We start from the raw sequence: 12,926 nt of genomic DNA, 5'->3' as shown, positions 1-12,926 counted from the left end.
AGCACTTCTCTTTTATCGTTCTTTTGTGACGCTTCCTGTGGGTCGCACATTAGCTGTTTACACCATTTTCTCTTCTTTTCTTCATTGTAAACACCATTTGAGCAATAAATAAATATTTTGAGCGTGTTTTTATCATGATGATCTAAAGCCAACACTGGGACGACGGAGGAGGGTGAATTTCATACACGGGTAAATTTTTTTTATTTTTTTTATGACTTTTGCATTAATTTAAAATTGAAATATGATTTGAATTAATTGGTTGTTATTTAATTTTATGACGTATGCTTAGCTTAGGTGTTTTGATACATCATGCTTAGGACTTACAATCGATGTTTTGAGAATCTATCTTGGCAAAATCAGAGTCCATGTTAATTTTATTGAGTTTTAAATTATCAAAGAATATATGAATGAACACTGTGTAGTGAATTCGGACAAATCCTTAGTCCCAGTACCTCTCGCCCATTGTTAATACTTTTGTATATATATTTTTATTAAATCTAAAAATTCCATTTCCTTCACAAGTCTGAAACGAATCTTTTTACCACTATTTACTAAAATCACAATCAAAAAAATATAATCACCATCCTTAATAAGCATAAATTTCTAGGCTCTGGAGTTTAATTGTGCAACTAAAAAGTTTCTCCTATACCCCCAAACTTAAATCTAACATTGTCCTCAATGTTCTAAAGATCAAATTAAAAGCATGAACAAGGAGAAACTGTTACCATTTGAAGCAAAAGAGATAAGGAACGATATTACCGTGTTGCATGAGAATGGGTTACCTCCCAAGAAGTGCTAAGTTTAATGTCTTCAGCCAGACTAAGAAAGGATTAGTCACCTTATAAAATCATAAAGTAATAGCCGAAATATCTGTGGGTCATCAAAACCAAATAGAGCTATCACAAGTAAAAGGAATCTGCAACATGCCAAGAAAATGAACAATAAAGCACACCCTTGTCTAGTTTCCTGTTTAAGACAGCTACATCTTGTTGTGGTTCAGGTTCAGGATCTATAACTGGGTCCAAAAAAATATTTCATGGGTTGCATTTCCTTAGGTTAGATCCAAATGTCAGGTTCTAGAGTCTGGAAAAACTCAAATAAAAACTTAGAAGCACATAATAATAACCTGAATAATTGAGGATCCTCTAAGTCAATCAGATTTGACTTACACAGCTGACCACAATGAGAGTGGTGATCTTCCTTAAACAAGTATGTCGACTCTAATCTCCTAAAGTAATTAGGTTTAGTCTCAAAACTTAATATTCGACACATTTGAAAATCAAACATTCCCACATTTGGAAGAAAAATATTTGGTGGGAAAACAAAGTCAATCTGGGTATCATAGCCTGGGTAAACCACATCAACCAGAGGATGGGTTTCTAATAACTGAAATTTCTTGTGGACATCACTAGGTTCAGGAAAACGTGTATGAAGATAATCTTGTAAAATGGTTGAGGCACATATGTCAAGTCCCAAGTGAGGGATCTCTGTAAGAGCTAAAGGTAAGGCACAAGGAGAATGATAATCACCCCCAAACTTAGAGTTTTGGGTGTCTCTAGATAGACTAGCTACAATTTCCCTAATTTCTAGATCATCAGAATCCTGAAAATGGTCAATTTCTTCGTGTAGATTATACTCAGGTGATGCATCCTCACTCATATTTAAAAGCTGTACGAGTTCATCTTCTTCGTCTAAGACTAATGTTTCTAAGTCTTGGGACTCTAAAACAGTATTCTCAGAATAAACTCGTTCCTCAACCATTATCGACTTCGTAAACAGGAAATACTACATCGTCTAAAACGGGGGTATTTCTAGTCAAATCCTCGTCCTTTTGAATAGGTGAATAATTATTAAAATTATTTGGATTTGAACTAGAAATAATATTATTATTAGCTCAGTTGGAGAGTAGCAAATTCCTGATCACTATGCCTATTTATTTCAAATTCTTCATCAACACTATCCTCATCATAATCATTATAATAACATGAAAATGGTTGAACCTCATCTAAACAAGTAGTGTAACCAATTTTATCCTCGTCATCCTGTTTATGCAAATAACTATCCTCATTTTCAAGGGTATTATTGGAGACACTATATTGAAAATTAAGATTATTTCGAGCAATTCTTTCGTTCGTCTCAGCTATCAGCTTGAGGGATTCCTCTAAAGAAAGTTTTCTTTCGTCATAAACTAAGTTATTCATCTCAGCTATCCTACGTGTCGACTCTTCTAACTTCCTGAGAGACTCTTCTAAAGGAGAAATATAAGAATTTTGCTCATATGACCGGTGCGTATGTGGATAGTAATTGGGCTCACCATGGTATGGACCATAATCTTCAAAAGGCTGATGTTCCCAACCACTATTCACACTATGGTCAAAGTAGTAACGTCCATTTTGAAACTCAGTCGGATATTCGTTGTATTGGCTATTGTAATACCAGTTCGACATTCTACTGCAGGGGTGTGAGTTGTCACACAAAATAAAACCCACTGACAGGGGATTCGTGGGTGGATAGAGTCTTACCTCCCGTACCAGACGGGCGATGAACCGTTGAAGTCGACTCAGGCCACCGACTCCAATGTCAGTGTACGAACCCGAGGGGCCGAGACAGTATCGTAACTGTCGTCCTTCCCTGCAAACAGTTTATATTTAATTTTAACCCTTCCTTAGGGTTTCAAAATAATAATGTCCAGTCCAAAAATAAAGTCAAAAATAAAAATGTCCAAAAAAAAGGAAAAATTACAAAAATAAAATCCTATTTACAGTTTCTAAAAAAAACAAAATAACTATATACAAAATCTTCTTCTTCACTCCTTTCAGATTCCTCTTTTCTTTCCTTCTTTGCGATGCTTTCCTTTTATAGCAATTTTCTTTCCTTGTAGCTTCGCTCCAAATCTGAAAAGAATCGAAAAATACCAAAACGCGAAAAAAGAACAAAAAAAATAAATAAAAAAAAAAACCTAAAACAAATCTAAATACAATCCGCGTCGGGCGCCAAAAATTGATGTAGTTTTTTAAGTGGTAAATAAAGTTCGTTCAACTCGGACTTGTGTAGACTCAATTTCAGACTTAATAATAGAAAACAATAAAATAAAAAAATATATACACAAGGTTTGTCACAATGTCGAGAGATTACTGAGACTCAGGATTCCACCAAACCTCATACCATGTGGTTCAAAAATCAATTCTTAGACAATTATAGCTCTTGTTTATTGACTCTAATTCTTTGCCAGGGTAGATTTTAAAAAGATTAACTGTAAATCACTAGCATGATGCATCAAAAGCACTTAGACCAAGCATACATCATCATACGACTTCACAACTAATTAAGAAAAATCATAAAACGATTAAATTAATGCAAAAAGTCATAAAAAGAATTAAATATAATTACCACACGTATGAAATATGGCTTCCTCCGTCATCCCAGTGTTGGGGTTTAGCTCCTCATATTAATCATGATCTCAAAATATGTGTTTGTTGCTCAAAAGATGATTAAAAGAGTGAAAAGTAATAACACAGACTGTTTGCAACAGTGTATTGGTGTTGCAAAACAGCTGTTACAATGGAACTGTTACAGAAAAACTGTTGCTTTGTCGCTGATTTTAAGACCTAGAATAAGACTGCCCTGAACAGCTTAATGTTCTTCATGTTAAACAGGACACTTTTCTGCGACTGTCTACCGAGGGTCAATGTTCTTCAGCTGTTCTTCTTCTTCAACAGCAGCACAGCAGAAACAGAGTTTGGTAAAGCTCTGATTTCTTCTTCTCTGGCTCTCCTTAGGTTCCCAAACTCTCGACACCTCTTCTATATGACCCAAGACATCTATTTATATCAAAAATACCGATTAAATCTCTCCAAATCTTCCAAAATCTCTTTCCTTCTCTTCACGGCCAAGTTGCGAATTTGTTTTAGGATTTCTACGCGTTTCTGAGCTTTCCTTTTTATTCTAAACTCTTCCTTAGATAGATAAAATTTGGAAGGTTTACAGCGTTTTAATCACTCTAAAATTCCCTAAAACAGGTCACACACGTGACTTTCCATATTTTCTTGTTGTGAGAAAAATCCGTCGTTTGAGCCCAATCTAATCGATTTAAACACCCATATCAGATTCCTAGACCCATAAGGAGTCTATCCTATGAAAATCAGAGGTTTAATCGACCTCAAACTCCTCCAAATCACGATTCCAAAACTGCTCTTTAACTACTTTTTTCCCGCCAAAACCTGATTTTTGAATGTTGAAGGGTTGCCCCTTATCCAGAGTAGGGGTGCGATTAGCAGATGCCTGGAAATGGGATGCCCCTTAGTAATTAGGTTACCCCTTATCCAAAGTGAGGGTAATAGCAAATGTCCTCCCATGAACGCAAAAAAACACTTTTCGAGCCTTTCGCGCAAAATTTATTTTCCAAAAACACCTACAAAGACATAAAAAGCCAAATAAATACAAAATCGAGCACAAAATATATACAATTGAGATTATATCAGACACAAAAATGTGTCTATCAAATACCCCAAACCTATTATTTGCTAGTCCTCGAGCAAAAATAAAATAGAAATAAAATCCTAACTCACTGTCGCAGGCATCGTCGATTGCATTTAGCGTATGCAATAAGCCTTTAAACCCCTAGGTGTCCCTAGTGGCGGAGTGTTGTCTCCGGAGGGCTTACCATAGGTATACCCACAAAAATTTTAACTCCAGACCCTAGCTATCTACACAGAACCTTGGAAGGCACTAAAGAATCCTTGGTTGGCATACTATTGACTACAGGAGGAAGTACCCTGATGCGAAATTCCAATTGTTGTACACGAGTTTGCACTCAAGCATACTAAAATTCATATGAAGTGACAGAGCTCTACTCAGATAGTGCACTATGGACATCAATATCCGGAGTCAAAACTAATCACATGGATAGATCAAGAAGATGGATATAGAAAAACATAGATGGTTTTGATGTTTACTAGGTGAACGGTGTTTCTCATATCTGTCTGAAGGCCTCCGCCAAAATGAACTATCCTAATGGACTGAGATACTAGTCTGACTAATATCAACACACTGGCATATACAAGGGAACCAGTGATTGATAATCCTAACTCTAGGTCAACACAACTGGCATATACAAGGGTTCCAGTGGTCGACTTTATTGAATTTATTCCAGTTGGTCTGATGGTCTGGATCTCAATTTTTTTTTTTTTTTTCAACTCTTTTTTTTGTATTCAATCACCACCTAATCACTTAGAGAAACATAGTTTAAAAAAAAACAAAATAAAAACAGAAGTGAAAAGGACTCAACGAGATATGGTGAAACTATCATGTTATTTCTAACACCTGAGCTTGTGCTTTTATGAATAGACTCTTTAGATGTTTGCCATCTAGTCAGATTGGTTCCTCAACTCCTACAACCAAAATGCTTCCATCCACTTAGATTGGTTAGTGCCATCCTTAATAAGCATAAATTTCTAGGCTCTGGAGTTTAATTGTGCAACTAAAAAGTTTCTCCTATACCCCCAAACTTAAATCTAACATTGTCCTCAATGTTCTAAAGATCAAATTAAAAGCATGAACAAGGAGAAACTGTTACCATTTGAAGCAAAAGAGATAAGGAAAGATATTACCGTGTTGCATGAGAATGGGTTACCTCCCAAGAAGTGCTAAGTTTAATGTCTTCAGCCAGACTAAGAAAGGATTAGTCACCTTATAAAATCATAAAGTAATAGCCGAAATATTGTGGGTCATCAAAACCAAATAGAGCTATCACAAGTAAAAGGAATCTGCAACATGCCAAGAAAATGAACAAATAAAGCACACCCTTGTCTAGTTTCCTGTTTAAGACAACTACATCTAGTTGTGGTTCAGGTTCAGGATCTAAACTGGGTCCAAATAAAATATTTTCATGGGTTGCATTTCCTCATAGGTTAGATCCAAATGTTCAGGTTCTAGAGTCTGGAAAAACTCAAATAAAAACTTAGAAGCACATAATAATAACCTGAATAATTGAGGATCCTCTAAGTCAATCAGATTTGACTTACACAGCTGACCACAATGAGAGTGGTGATCTTCCTTAAACAAGTATGTCGACTCTAATCTCCTAAAGTAATTAGGTTTAGTCTCAAAACTTAATATTCGACACATTTGAAAATCAAACATTCCCACATTTGGAAGAAAAATATTTGGTGGGAAAACAAAGTCAATCTGGGTATCATAGCCTGGGTAAACCACATCAACCAGAGGATGGGTTTCTAATAACTGAAATTTCTTGTGGACATCACTAGGTTCAGGAAAACGTGTATGAAGATAATCTTGTAAAATGGTTGAGGCACATATGTCAAGTCCCAAGTGAGGGATCTCTGTAAGAGCTAAAGGTAAGGCACAAGGAGAATGATAATCACCCCCAAACTTAGAGTTTTGGGTGTCTCTAGATAGACTAGCTACAATTTCCCTAATTTCTAGATCATCAGAATCCTGAAATGGTCAATTTCTTCGTGTAGATTATACTCAGGTGATGCATCCTCACTCATATTTAAAAGTGTACGAGTTCATTCTTCGTCTAAGACTAATGTTTCTAAGTCTTGGGACTCTAAAATAGTCTTCAGAATAAAACTCGTTCCTCTAAACCATTATCGACTTCGTAAACAGGAAATACTACATCGTCTAAAACGGGGGTATTCTAGTCAAATCCTCGTCCTTTTGAATAGGTGAATAATTATTAAAATTATTTGATTGAACTAGAAATAATATTATTATTAAGCTCATTGAGGAAAATTTCCTGACACTATGCCTATTTATTTCAAATTCTTCTTCACAACTATCCTCATCATAATCATTATAATAACATGAAAATGGTTGAACCTCATCTAAACAAGTAGTGTAACCAATTTTATCCTCGTCATCCTGTTTATGCAAATAACTATCCTCATTTTCAAGGGTATTATTGGAGACACTATATTGAAAATTAAGATTATTTCGAGCAATTCTTTCGTTCGTCTCAGCTATCAGCTTGAGGGATTCCTCTAAAGAAAGTTTTCTTTCGTCATAAACTAAGTTATTCATCTCATCTATCCTACGTGTCGACTCTTCTAACTTCCTGAGAGACTCTTCTAAAGGAGAAATATAAGAATTTTGCTCATATGACCGGTGCGTATGTGGATAGTAATTGGGCTCACCATGGTATGGACCATAATCTTCAAAAGGCTGATGTTCCCAACCACTATTCACACTATGGTCAAAGTAGTAACGTCCATTTTGAAACTCAGTCGGATATTCGTTGTATTGGCTATTGTAATACCAGTTCGACATTCTACTGCAGGGGTGTGAGTTGTCACACAAAATAAAACCCACTGACAGGGGATTCGTGGGTGGATAGAGTCTTACCTCCCGTACCAGACGGGCGATGAACCGTTGAAGTCGACTCAGGCCACCGACTCCAATGTCAGTGTACGAACCCGAGGGGCCGAGACAGTATCGTAACTGTCGTCCTTCCCTGCAAACAGTTTATATTTAATTGTTAACCCTTGCTTAGGGTTAAAAATAATAATAATGTCCAGTCCAAAAATAAAGTCAAAATAAAAATGTCCAAAAAGGAAAAGAAATATTACAAAAATAAAATCTATTTACAGTTTCTAAAAATAAACAAAAAACTATATACAAAATCTTCTTCTTCACTCCTTTCAGATTCCTCTTTTCTTTCCTTCTTTGCGATGCTTTCCTTTTATAGTACTTTTCTTTCCTTGTAGCTTCGCTCCAAATCTGAAAAGAATCGAAAAATACCAAAACGCGTAAAAAAGAACAAAAAAAATAAAAAAATAAAAATAAACCTAAAAAATCTAAATACAAGTCCCGTCGGCGACGCCAAAAATTGATGTAGTTTTTTAAGTGGTAAATAAAGTTCGTTCAACTCGGACTTGTGTAGACTCAATTTCAGACTTAATAATAGAAAACAATAAAAATAAAGAAATATATACACAAGGTTTGTCACAATGTCGAGAGATTACTGAGACTCAGGATTCCACCAAACCTCATACCATGTGGTTCAAAAATCAATTCTTAGACAATTATAGCTCTTGTTTATTGACTCTAATTCTTTGCCAGGGTAGATTTTAAAAAGATTAACTGTAAATCACTAGCATGATGCATCAAAAGCACTTAGACCAAGCATACATCATCATACGACTTCACAACTAATTAAGAAAAATCATAAAATAATAAATTAATGCAAAAAGTCATAAAAAGAATTAAATATAATTACCACACGTATGAAATATGGCTTCCTCCGTCATCCCAGTGTTGGGGTTTAGCTCCTCATATTAATCATGATCTCAAAATATGTGTTTGTTGCTCAAAAGATGATTAAAAGAGTGAAAAGTAATAACACAGACTGTTTGCAACAGTGTATTGGTGTTGCAAAACAGCTGTTACAATGGAACTGTTACAGAAAAACTGTTGCTTTGTCGCTGATTTTAAGACCCTAGAATAAGACTGCCCTGAACAGCTTAATGTTCTTCAGCTGTTAAACAGACACTTTTCTGCGACTGTCTACGAGGGTCAATGTTCTTCAGCTGTTCTTCTTCTTCACAACAGCAGCAGCAGAAACAGAGTTTGGTAAAGCTCTGATTTCTTCTTCTCTGGCTCTCCTTAGGTTCCCAAACTCTCGACACCTCTTCTATATGACCCAACATCTATTTATATCAAAAATACCGATTAAATCTCTCCCAAATCTTCCAAAATCTCTTTCCTTCTCTTCACGGCCAAGTTGCGACAATTTCTTGTTTTAGGATTTCTACGCGTTTCTGAGCTTTCCTTTTTATTCTAAACTCTTCCTTAGATAGATAAAATCTTTGGGAAGGTTTACAGCGTTTTAATCACTCTAAAATTCCCTAAAACAGGTCACACACGTGACTTTCCATATTTTCTTGTTGTGAGAAAAATCCGTCTTTGAGCCCAATCTAATCGATTTAAACACCCATATCAGATTCCTAGACCCATAAGGAGTCTATCCTATGAAAATCAGAGGTTTAATCGACCTCAAACTCCTCCAAATCACGATTGCCAAAACTGCTCTTTAACTACACTTTTTTCCCGCCAAAACCTGATTTTTGAATGTTGAAGATGGTTGCCCCTTATCCAGAGTAGGGGTGCGATTAGCAGATGCCTGGAAATGGGATTCCCCTTAGTAATTAGGTTACCCCTTATCCAAAGTGAGGGTCCGAATAGCAAATGTCCTCCCATGAACGCAAAAAACACTTTTCGAGCCAATTTCGCCGCAAAATCTTATTTTTCCAAAAACACCTACAAAGACATAAAAAGCCAAAATAAATACAAAATCGAGCACTAACAATATATACAATTGAGATTATATCAGACACAAAAATGTGTCTATCAAATACCCCCAAACCTATTATTTGCTAGTCCTCGAGCAAAAATAAAATAGAAATAAAATCCTAACTCACTGTCGCAGGCATCGTCGATTGCATTTAGCGTATGCAATAAGCCTTTAAACCCTAGGTGTCCCTAGTGGCGGAGTGTTGTCTCCGGAGGGCTTACCAGAGGTATACCCAAAACCTTTTTACTCCAGACCCTATCTATCTACAAGAACCTTGGAAGGCACTAAAGAATCTCCTTGGTTGGCATACTTATTGACTACAGGAGGAAGTACCCTGATGCGAAATTCCAATTGTTGTACACGAGTTTGCACTCAAGCATACTAAAATTCATATGAAGTGACAGAGCTCTACTCAGATAGTCGCACTATGGACATCAATATCCGGAGTCAAAACTAATCACATGGATAGATCAAGAAGATGGATATAGAAAAACATAGATGGTTTTGATGTTTACTAGGTGAACGGTGTTTCTCATATCTGTCTGAAGGCCTCCGCCAAAATGAACCTATCCTAATGGACTGAGATACTAGTCTGACTAATATCAACACACTGGCATATACAAGGGAACCAGTGATTGATAATCCTAACTCTAGGTCAACACAACTGGCATATACAAGGGTTCCAGTGGTCGACTTTATTGAATTTATTCCAGTTGGTGATGGTCTGGTCTCTTTTCTTTTTTTTTTTTTTTTTTTTGTATCTAATCACTCTAATTCACCCTAGCATTGGTAACAACTTGAATCGTGAGCCCCACCTAATCACTTAGAGAAACATAGTTTAAAAAAACAAAAAAAAAACAGAAGTGAAAAGGACTCAACGAGATATGGTGAAACTATCATGTTATTTCTAACACCTGAGCTCTGTGCTTTTATGAATAGACTCTTTAGATGTTGCCATCTAGTCAGATTGGTTCCTCAACTCCTACAACCAAAATGCTTCCATCCACTTAGATTGGTTAGTGCCATCCTTAATAAGCATAAATTTCTAGGCTCTGGAGTTTAATTGTGCAACTAAAAAGTTTCTCCTATACCCCCAAACTTAAATCTAACATTGTCCTCAATGTTCTAAAGATCAAATTAAAAGCATGAACAAGGAGAAACTGTTACCATTTGAAGCAAAAGAGATAAGGAAAGATATTACCGTGTTGCATGAGAATGGGTTACCTCCCAAGAAGTGCTAAGTTTAATGTCTTCAGCCAGACTAAGAAAGGATTAGTCACCTTATAAAATCATAAAGTAATAGCCGAAATATGTGGGTCATCAAAACCAAATAGAGCTATCACAAGTAAAAGGAATCTGCAACATGCCAAGAAAATGAACAAATAAAGCACACCCTTGTCTAGTTTCCTGTTTAAGACAGCTACATCTAGTTGTGGTTCAGGTTCAGGATCTATAACTGGGTCCAAAAAAATATTTTCATGGGTTGCATTTCCTCATAGGTTAGATCCAAATGTTCAGGTTCTAGAGTCTGGAAAAACTCAAATAAAAACTTAGAAGCACATAATAATAACCTGAATAATTGAGGATCTCTAAGTCAATCAGATTTGACTTACACAGCTGACCACAATGAGAGTGGTGATCTTCCTTAAACAAGTATGTCGACTCTAATCTCCTAAAGTAATTAGGTTTAGTCTCAAAACTTAATATTCGACACATTTGAAAATCAAACATTCCCACATTTGGAAGAAAAATATTTGGTGGGAAAACAAAGTCAATCTGGGTATCATAGCCTGGGTAAACCACATCAACCAGAGGATGGGTTTCTAATAACTGAAATTTCTTGTGGACATCACTAGGTTCAGGAAAACGTGTATGAAGATAATCTTGTAAAATGGTTGAGGCACATATGTCAAGTCCCAAGTGAGGGATCTCTGTAAGAGCTAAAGGTAAGGCACAAGGAGAATGATAATCACCCCCAAACTTAGAGTTTTGGGTGTCTCTAGATAGACTAGCTCACAATTTCCCTAATTTCTAGATCATCAGAATCCTGAAAATGGTCAATTTCTTCGTGTAGATTATACTCAGGTGATGCATCCTCACTCATATTTAAAAGTGTACGAGTTCATTCTTTTCTAAGACTAATGTTTCTAAGTCTGGACTAAAACAGTATTCTCAGATAAACTCGTTCCTCTAAACCATTATCGACTTCGAAAAGGAAATACTACATCGTCTAAAACGGGGGTATCTCTAGTCAAATCCTCGTCCTTTTGAATAGGTGAATAATTATTAAAATTATTTGGATTTGAACTAGAAATAATATTATTATTAAGCTCAGTTGGAGTAGCAAATTCCTGATCACTATGCCTATTTATTTCAAATTCTTCATCAACACTATCCTCATCATAATCATTATAATAACATGAAAATGGTTGAACCTCATCTAAACAAGTAGTGTAACCAATTTTATCCTCGTCATCCTGTTATGCAAATAACTATCCTCATTTTCAAGGGTATTATTGGAGACACTATTGAAAATTAAGATTATTTCGAGCAATTCTTTCGTTCGTCTCAGCTATCAGCTTGAGGGATTCCTCTAAAGAAAGTTTTCTTTCGTCATAAACTAAGTTATTCATCTCAGCTATCCTACGTGTCGACTCTTCTAATTCCTGAGAGACTCTTCTAAAGGAGAAATATAAGAATTTTGCTCATATGACCGGTGCGTATGTGGATAGTAATTGGGCTCACCATGGTATGGACCATAATCTTCAAAAGGCTGATGTTCCCAACCACTATTCACACTATGGTCAAAGTAGTAACGTCCATTTTGAAACTCAGTCGGATATTCGTTGTATTGGCTATTGTAATACCAGTTCGACATTCTACTGCAGGGGTGTGAGTTGTCACACAAAATAAAACCCACTGACAGGGGATTCGTGGGTGGATAGAGTCTTACCTCCCGTACCAGACGGGCGATGAACCGTTGAAGTCGACTCAGGCCACCGACTCCAATGTCAGTGTACGAACCCGAGGGGCCGAGACAGTATCGTAACTGTCGTCCTTCCCTGCAAACAGTTTATATTTAATTTTAACCCTTCCTTAGGGTTTAAAATATAATAATGTCCAGTCCAAAATAAAGTCAAAAATAAAAATGTCCAAAAAGGAAAAGAAAATTAAAAATAAAATCCTATTTACAGTTTCTAAAAATAAACAAAATAACTATATACAAAATCTTCTTCTTCACTCCTTTCAGATTCCTCTTTTCTTTCCTTCTTTGGCGATGCTTTCCTTTTATAGTACTTTTCTTTCCTTGTAGCTTCGCTCCAAATCTGAAAAGAATCGAAAAATACCAAAACGCGTAAAAAAGAAAAAAAAAAATAAAAAAATAAAAATAAACCTAAAACAAATCTAAATACAATCCGCGTCGGCGCGCCAAAAATTGATGTAGTTTTTTAAGTGGTAAATAAAGTTCGTTCAACTCGGACTTGTGTAGACTCAATTTCAGACTTAATAATAGAAAACAATAAAAATAAAGAAAATATATACAAGGTTTGTCACAATGTCGAGAGATTACTGAGACTCAGGATTCCACCAAACCTCATACCATGTGGTTCAA

This window comes from Papaver somniferum, chromosome 2 (genome assembly GCF_003573695.1).
Source record: "Papaver somniferum cultivar HN1 chromosome 2, ASM357369v1, whole genome shotgun sequence".
Classification (NCBI taxonomy): Eukaryota; Viridiplantae; Streptophyta; class Magnoliopsida; order Ranunculales; family Papaveraceae; genus Papaver; species Papaver somniferum.
Note: the sequence above shows the minus strand (reverse complement) of the source record.